The 8,473-nt window shown below is 39.6% G+C and overlaps 1 non-coding gene across 1 annotated transcript; it reads right to left on the bottom strand.

Moving 5' to 3' along the window:
- Nucleotides 1–8,017: 8,017 nt before the first annotated feature.
- LOC114081122 (U6 spliceosomal RNA) lies at nucleotides 8,018–8,123 on the bottom strand. The gene has a single exon (XR_003580730.1). It is a non-coding gene; the product is annotated as a U6 spliceosomal RNA (small nuclear RNA).
- Nucleotides 8,124–8,473: the final 350 nt, after the last annotated feature.

Here is an 8,473-nt window from a genome sequence, read left to right as displayed (position 1 = left end):
AATTATGAGGCTCATGGCTCTGGAGGTTGGGAAGTCCAAGATGGAGGGGCTGCATCTGGCTAGGGTCTTGTTGCTCAGCCATAACATAGTGAAAAGTATCCCATGAACAAGACTGAGAGCAAAAGAGAGAGCCAAATTCCCTTTTATAACAAACCACTCTCCTGCTAATGACATTAATACATTCATGAGGACAAGAGCCTTCATGCCTTAATCACCTGTCGAGACTATTGTACTAGGAGTTAAGTTCCCACCACATGAAACTCTGGGAGTCATAATCAAACCATAGCACTTGGCAAGAAGTGATGGATATTTCCAGAGAGAGGCGAATCCTTCATCATGACAACTGATATTTGTGCTGAGCCTTGAAGGATGAGGAAGACACTGCTCGGTGGCATGGGGGGAAGGGCTTGGCAAAGAGGGGACCAGCTGCAGCAGAGCCATGTGAAATCTCTGTGAGGACACAGACACACTGTGGAGTTGAGGTAAAACTAGGAGCTCACAAGGCCTTAATAAGGAGGTGAGCATAGTACAGCAGGTTGAGGCCAAACTGGGAGGCACCTTAAATACCAGGCAGGAACATTTAGATCTCTTTTTTTTTCAATTGGTGCATTATACATAATAGTGGATTTGTTGTTACATATTTGTACATGCACACAACATAACAATATAACCTGATTAATTTTGTTCAACAGCACTTCCCTTTTCCTTTCCCTCCTCCCTTCCCTTGGTCCCCTTCCTCCTTCCTCTATTCTCTGGGTCTTCTATTTTTATGAGGCCCCACCCCCCACCCCCAACCATTTTCTTCTCCTATCCTTAACTTTCACATATGAAAGAAAACACAACCCTTGACTTTCTGAGTTTGGCTTATTTTGCTTAACGTGATGCTCTCAAGAGGAACATTTAGATCTCATCTTATACCCAGGGGTATCTAATCTTGACTTTCTTATCTTGCTTGGATGAAATATGCTTGTACACACCCAATTCAGGCAATTGGCTTTGAACCATGGTCATAAAGCCAAAGATACCTTTGCATAACCTTTCATCTGAAATCTTTGTCTTCATTCAGCTGTATCCTGAGTTGTTATGTGGCAATAAGAGAAGTAGATTGGGACAAATAAGCCAGAGGTGATTTGTGATTTTATTACTAACTTGCTGTGTAATTTTCATCAAGGGACAACTTCCCTTAGCCTCAGTTTCTCCTACTGCTGAACTAAAAATAACTATCATTTCAGAGCACCAAATCTCACAGTTCTTACAATGCTGCCGCAGAGGACATCTTGCATGCCCGTTATATGCTTTATCTATGTGATCCTCCAGTGGGCCCCCGGACTCTGTTATCAGCTCTTTCACAGTTGAAGAAACTAAGGCTCAAAGAATTTAAATACTTGATCTAAGGATACCTATGGCTAATAATTAGCAAAGCTGAGATTCAATCAAATTCCAAACTCAATCTACACTCAATTCTGCAATACCATTTACTGCCATCTTGGGGTAACAATCACCATTTCAAAGAAAGCGTCATGGTCAAAGTTGTTTCTTTTTCTTTTATTTATTTATTTTTTAATTTTTTATTGTGGGTTGTTCAAAACATTACAAATTTCTTGACATATCATATTCCACACTTTGATTCAAGTGGGTTATGAACTCCCACCTTCACCCCATACACAGATTGCAGAATCACATCAGTTACACATCCATTGATTTACATATTGCCATACTAGTGTCTGTTGTGCTCCGCTGCCTTTCCCATCCTCCACCCTCCCCCCTCCCCACCTCTCCCCTCCCCTCCCCTCCTCTTCTTTTTTTTTTTTAAAGAGAGAGAGAGAGAGAGTTTTAATATTTATTTTTTAGTTTTTGGCGGACACAACATCTTTGTTTGTATGTGGTGCTGAGGATCGAACCCGGGCCGCACGCATGCCAGGCGAGCGAGCTACCGCTTGAGCCACATCCCCAGCTCTCAAAGTTGTTTCAAAGCACTTTTATGATGTTATCTCATAATCCTCATTCGGCTGAACCATCAAAGCTGGACGTCACAACCTTAAAAATCACATAGTTCACTCTGCCCATGTTACAGTAGAGGACAATGGTGTGCAATGACACTATGGAACTCACACAGTTAATCCCACTGGTATCTGGTCCTCTTGTATTTTAATAGAGCAGCACATCAAATAGGGTCTCTGATAACTACAGCTTGGGATTTTCACATGCACCCATTTTCTCTTATAGCAAAGAGTCATTTTCTCTGTTTCCTTTATAACTCCACATTTGATAGTGACATTAAAATTAAGTATTAGACACCTGCAGAGCCCTAGGATCAGGCAGATGATTGACAGTTCAGGATTAAGGTCTAGAATGTGATGTTTCCTGGGAGGATGTTTTGGTATATGTTGCTTCAGGAAAGTGTTAGAAAATTTTAAGCTCTCTCATGATTGAGATGGATAGGATATTCTTTAAGAGAAATGGTGGTGGTATTAAGGCAAAAAATAGACTTGATAAATTAAGATCAAAGTGGTATCAAGAGACTTATAATTATTTATCTTCTTTAATTTAGTAACTCAATTCCAAACATGTATTTTGAGGAAATAATCTGAAATTCATAGAGAAACAGGCCCAATGATGTTCATCTCAACATTACTTACAACAATTTAAAAAAACAGAATAAAACTGGAAACAAGAGATTCAACCTTAGGTGAATACTTAAAAAACAAAATATTATGGAGCCATTAAAATATTATTTATGTAACTTTGATGGAAGGAGGAAATGTTTCAATCAGAATAAAGTTTACACAGCATGGTCCCAGAAATGTAAAAAAAAAAAAACTATAGACTATGGGGAACACACCAAAACACTAACAGAATTTCCCTGTAGGAGGGGTAGAATTATGGAATTAAGATTTTAATCTTCTGTAAATTTACCTTAGCCTTCCAAAATTTACACAATAGAATGAGTTCCTTTTATACTTTAAAAACAAACAGCATGGAAAATGTCTTGGAAGTAGTGAAGATGATATCTCACACAATGCCTGCTTTATGTCCTCTATGAGCCACCATCCTACATAAGCATAAAACTTTATATTATGCCTTAGAATGGTCAGGTGGGTCTAGTAGTAGCAGGAACTGCCCAGAAAGGCCCCTCCCAGAATTGTGGCTCAGAAATCTGGTGCTACGGTTTGAATGTGTCCCCCGAAGTTCATATGCTAGAAACTTAATCCCCTAACTTACATTTTAATGGTATGTGGAGGTGGAGCCTCTGGGAGGTAATTAGGATTAGGTAAAGTCATGAGGGTGGGGCCCCCAGGATGGCATTAGTGGTTTTAAAAGAAGAGGAGAACTGGGCAAGCATGCTTATTCTGTCTTACCAGGCAGCATGTTACCATGTCACCATGCAGCAAGAAGGTCCTCACCAGTTTCAACCAGACTTCTAAGGTGAAGAGTCAGGAATTTGGCCAAAGTCTTTTGTGAGGCTGAAGAAATTGCTTTACAATGCTGGGAATAGGACTGGAGATAGAGACAGACATGGTGGCCTAGACTGAAGTGATTCTCCCTGAAAAAAATTAGACCTTCCAAAAACCATAACTTTTGCTCTGAGAAGAACTTCAGAGATGACCAAGTGCAAGCCTCTTATTGTCTAGTGAGGCAACTGAGTCAGAGGTTGGGCAGCTTTGCTAAGATCATCCTGTGGATGCCCAAGATGCCCAGCGTCTAGTCCAGTTTGTTTTTCACTGTCCAATGCTGCCACCCTCACGAGGAAATAAATGCCTGGGTACTTTTAATAGTCTCCTGCAGTTTATTATCATAATGGAAACTGTGAGTCGCCTCTGTTCTCCTACCATGGATTTATGATCCCAGCAACAAGCCCAGTATAACAAACAGAGTCAGTGCCAATGGGCAATAATACTCTTCCCGTTCTCTGCTGATTTATTTCTGAAATGGTTAGATCCCTGATTCGCCCATGCACACCCAAATCAAACACACACACACCCCCACTGAGCCAAAATGGCAGTGACTCCAGAGGTTTTCAGGGTGTTTATTCAAGATGTGTGTAGGCAATCTGCATTTCTGGAATTCATGAAAGTTAGAGAGAAAATAATACCCAACCAATATGCCACTTTTAGAAACTTGGTTCAGTGCCTTGAGATAATGGGAATGTTTTTAGCCCACTTTGTGGAAATGGCTTTGGACTTTCTTGGCCTTGGGAACAGACCAACAATGAGATGGTTCACTTGGAGATAGAGCAGTGAGAAGTTGGAGCTGCAATGCTTATCAAGGGGCTCAAATAAGCAGAACAACAAATCTCTCAAAATAATGCAGAAAACCCTATGAAAATGAAAATATTGAATGTAGTGAGCAGTTGGGAGAAATGGCCTGGGAGTGGGAGCTAACTGGAGGCAGATGGAGAGAGGTGGGGACCCATCTGACTCCTCTCAGCTCCGGATGGGAGATGCCTTAAATTTTCTAAGCTGGGCATAGTTTACAAATCAGACTCCTGCACTGGAGTCTGCTCCACCCTGTCTTCTCCCTAGATGTGCCTACTTCACTCTAGTTCTGTAGACACCTGGGATTCCAAAGCAGGAGTGGCAATGCCTGGGAGTCATATGGTGTAAAGTGGAAACAACAACACGGTTGGCAATTATGACCAAAAGCATATACATGCAGGAACAGAAAGATAGTGGCTTCAAAAATCTGAGGTACAGAATAACCTATTGGTGACAAAAAGGTGACCAATTTTTTTGTATGAGTTTTCTTTATACTAGGGAATACTTGGACTTGTACCTGATAGTAATTTGGAAAAGGTCCTTAAAGAAACAAAGATTAGGATATTATCCATTCAAAACAGAAGAAAGAAATTTTAATGTATTCACCCTAAGAAATGATAAAAGTTTAAGGTGATCAATATGCTAATTACCTTCAGTGGACCATCACCCACTTTATACATGAATTAAAACATTGCATTGTCCTTCATAAATATGTACAAATTTTACATGTCAAGCAAAAGAATCTTTAAGCATAAAAAAGTAACATTAATTAATTAATAATGTGTGACATGGGTACATATCATATGGACTACATGCTGGAGGATTTAACAGCATCATATAAGAAAAGACAAAATTTCTGTCCTTGTGGCTTATGGTTGAGGGAAGACAGAATGTAAACATTATTTATGACATGGTAGGGATCACATTTAGAGAATGTTAAGACACTCTGACACTATAAAAGAATATATGTGAATTTAGGGAGGGATCTAGGTTAAATGAGATACTGTGCATATAGGGCTCAGAAGGGTACCTGGAACATAGTAAATACTCAATGAACTGAGGCCATTATATTTGTTATTACTAATGGTCTAAAAACATGCTTCAAAAAGCAAAATCTGTTTTTGGACATATGAACTGTAAAAAAGTCCCTGATCCACATTCATTCATTCATTTGTTCATTGAATATACACTTTTTTGTTTTGTTTTGTTTTAGCTTACATTGTGAGGTGCTAAAGTCAGTTCACAAACATATAAAGATCTCTACCTTCCAGGGGCTCAAATTCTAATAGGGATGAAAGACATGTATGGATCATTGTAAAGTGGTGTAATACAAAACACGTTATATAATGCTAAGGTCTGCCTTGCAACATTGAATAAAAGAAAGGAGTTCAGTCTAGATGGATAAATGACTATACAGGGGCCCTTGTTTTATTATAAGTTTTTTCCCTAGGTATGGCATTGGCAAAATAACTTTTTTGTTCTTACCTCCATATTTTACCTCTCAATTCAATTGCCTGATACTTTTTTTGTTTTTTACTTTGGAAAGGGTTATTGTCATGCTATAGTTACAAAATTTGAGGCCCAGAGAACAAACTCAAAATAGGAGTTTTTCTTATAGAGAAATTCACTTCCAAAATAACCATAAAATGGCTCGTCTCCACAAGGATGACAATTAACAAAAAAGTGTGATTTGGTCAAAGTATCTAAGAATACTCTGGTTATCTGTGTATCCAAGAAAGTGAGGGCTTTCTGTCTCCTGATCCCTGTGCCAATCAGCAGATGTTTATACGAGCAGGAGGCCCAAGCTCCATTTTTCAAGCTGTCTCCCTCAGGCAGAATCCTCTGCCCTCTCTCTGCACTCTTCTTCGTCTGGGCCACAGAGATCAGTATCTTAGTGACAGAACCTGTCTAAGATGTTTTATGTTTTACATAAGGGCAAAGGAGAAAAGAATAAAAAAATTTTAAAAAGTCCCCATGTCCTCCTCAGAGAAGCAACATGATGTTTGTCTTCTTTTAAGCCTGTCCACGGTCGAGAGCTCCAGCCCTGCCTGGCTCTCTAGCCTCTTCTCTGCCAGGAGCCTGGGCCAAGCCACAAGCAAAGCCCAGACTTGATGAGTTGACTGATGGCCCAGAGAAGCACGGAGTCATTTGATGCCTCCCACGGAACCCTCACATGGACAGAGTAACTGGATCTGCCAGGCAAGGCCCTTGGAGAGTTCCCTCATCTCTCACCCTTTGGGTCACCCCACACAGGAGGCAAAGTTAGTCCCTGCTAACTCAAATGGGTTCAGCAACTAACTAGAAAAGAGTTAAACTTGTCTCTTTTCTAATTCATGACCAAACAAGCATAAAAACAAACAAACAAATGAGGCAAAAATAGGAAAAAGAGAAAGTTTATTCCTGAAAGGAAGAAGGACTACAGGCTGGCTGTTCCCCCAAAAGCCCTCTCTCAGCTTTGCTCATTTTAACTACCTCCCATCCTTCTTTTCTACCTTCTGCACCAGGAACTGGGCATTCGGTGAGAAGGTGCATTCACAGTGAAAGGAAATTAGGTGAGCAATGTTTTTCAAATTATAAGAACATTCAGGAGGCTGACCCAACTGTGAAATGTGAGTTTCACTTACCAATAAATCTGACTTTCCGTATGCCCATGCTCTAACTCCGATAAAGAAAAGATCCCAGAAAACATCTGTTCTAGAGGGCCCTGCTCTTAGAGGGATTCAGCATGCTGCCAGAGCAGATGCAAATCCTCCATACGATCCTCAGGAAAGGAAGAACAGAAGAGGACAGTCCTGAAGAAAATCATTTACTCAGACTTGGCTCCTAACAGTGAAAATAATGGGGGGAGAGAGTAGAGGAGCCATCTTAACATATCTTGTCTAATTTTTAGACAAGGTAAAGCTAATGGAAGCTAGTTGACGAGTAATTTGATTTTGGAAGCCACATTGCAGAATCTTGGTGGTGTTAGAGGAAGAAGTTGCAGGAGATGATTCAAGTTGTCTGAGGAAGAATGAGTCAGTTGGTGGAGACCTACATGCTCCTCACCTGCCAAAATGCCCAAGCAAAAACCAGAGCTCCCTCCCCTATAGACATTGCTTACTAAAAAAAAAAAAAAAAAAAAAAAAAACCAAGGCATCTAGACTCCAGAAACATTTGAGAACTTTGGTGAGACTCCTGTTTCTGCTTTCACCAAAATTAGGCCCCGTCAGTCAACAAGCCCTACCAAGAGGTGGCAGAGTATTGGGACACTGATGGAATGTGATGAAGAGAATCCACTTAACCCAAGTGCACCGCACCTGCTTCATGACACCCATTGTACCACCTTAGCTCAGTGTCTGCCTCCATGTTTATGGAAGTAATTGATTAATATATACTTTTAAAAATTACCTTATAAAATTATGCATATTTCAAACAGATATGAAACAATGTGCTCTATATGTGTAATAAGAATTATGATGCATTCTGCTGCCATGTATTTAAAAAATAAAAGCAATTTTAAAAATTAATTAATTAAAATAATTAAATAAATAAATCATGCATATTTATACGGTACAGTATGGTCATTGTCATTTCCTTACCTTTTCTTTATGTTTAGAGCTTTCTAGCTCCTCTATTCTAGTTCCTCATAAAACATATAATTATCGTGGACCATAGTCACTTTACCAAGCTGTAGGACACTAGAGCTTATTCCTCCTCTCTAACTGCATTTTGGTACCTGCCATTCATCTTTCCTCTATCTCCCTTCTCTTTCCTAGCCTCTAAAAAATATGGAAGGCTTCACAAATTTTGAGTCACCCTTGCACCAGGGCCACGTTGATCTTCTCTGTGTTGTTTCAATTTTAATACATGTGCTGTTGAGGTGAGCACTAATTAATATATTAATATATTGAGAACTTACATACAGTAACATACTGTCTACCAGTTTTCAGGCTCGAGAATTGGCCTAAAAGAACACAGAAGACTAAATATGGTTAGAAGACAAAATGTAACCTGACCAAGCCCTGGCAATGTAAAAGCAAACTCTGGCAGTCAGAAAATGAGAAGAAATAGGGGAGGAGAAGAGCAGCCACCCATGTCTTCACGCAACTTGGTTGAAAATCAGAAATACTTTCCAAAGTATTTTATTATGTTTTATGGTGTATTATAATTATACATAATAGTTTGATTCATTGTGACATAGTCATATATGCACATGAGTTGGTCAAATTTTAATCCCC

This window comes from Marmota flaviventris, chromosome 3 (genome assembly GCF_047511675.1).
Source record: "Marmota flaviventris isolate mMarFla1 chromosome 3, mMarFla1.hap1, whole genome shotgun sequence".
NCBI classification, from domain to species: domain Eukaryota; kingdom Metazoa; phylum Chordata; class Mammalia; order Rodentia; family Sciuridae; genus Marmota; species Marmota flaviventris.
Note: the sequence above shows the minus strand (reverse complement) of the source record. Positions and strands in the feature narration are given on the sequence as shown.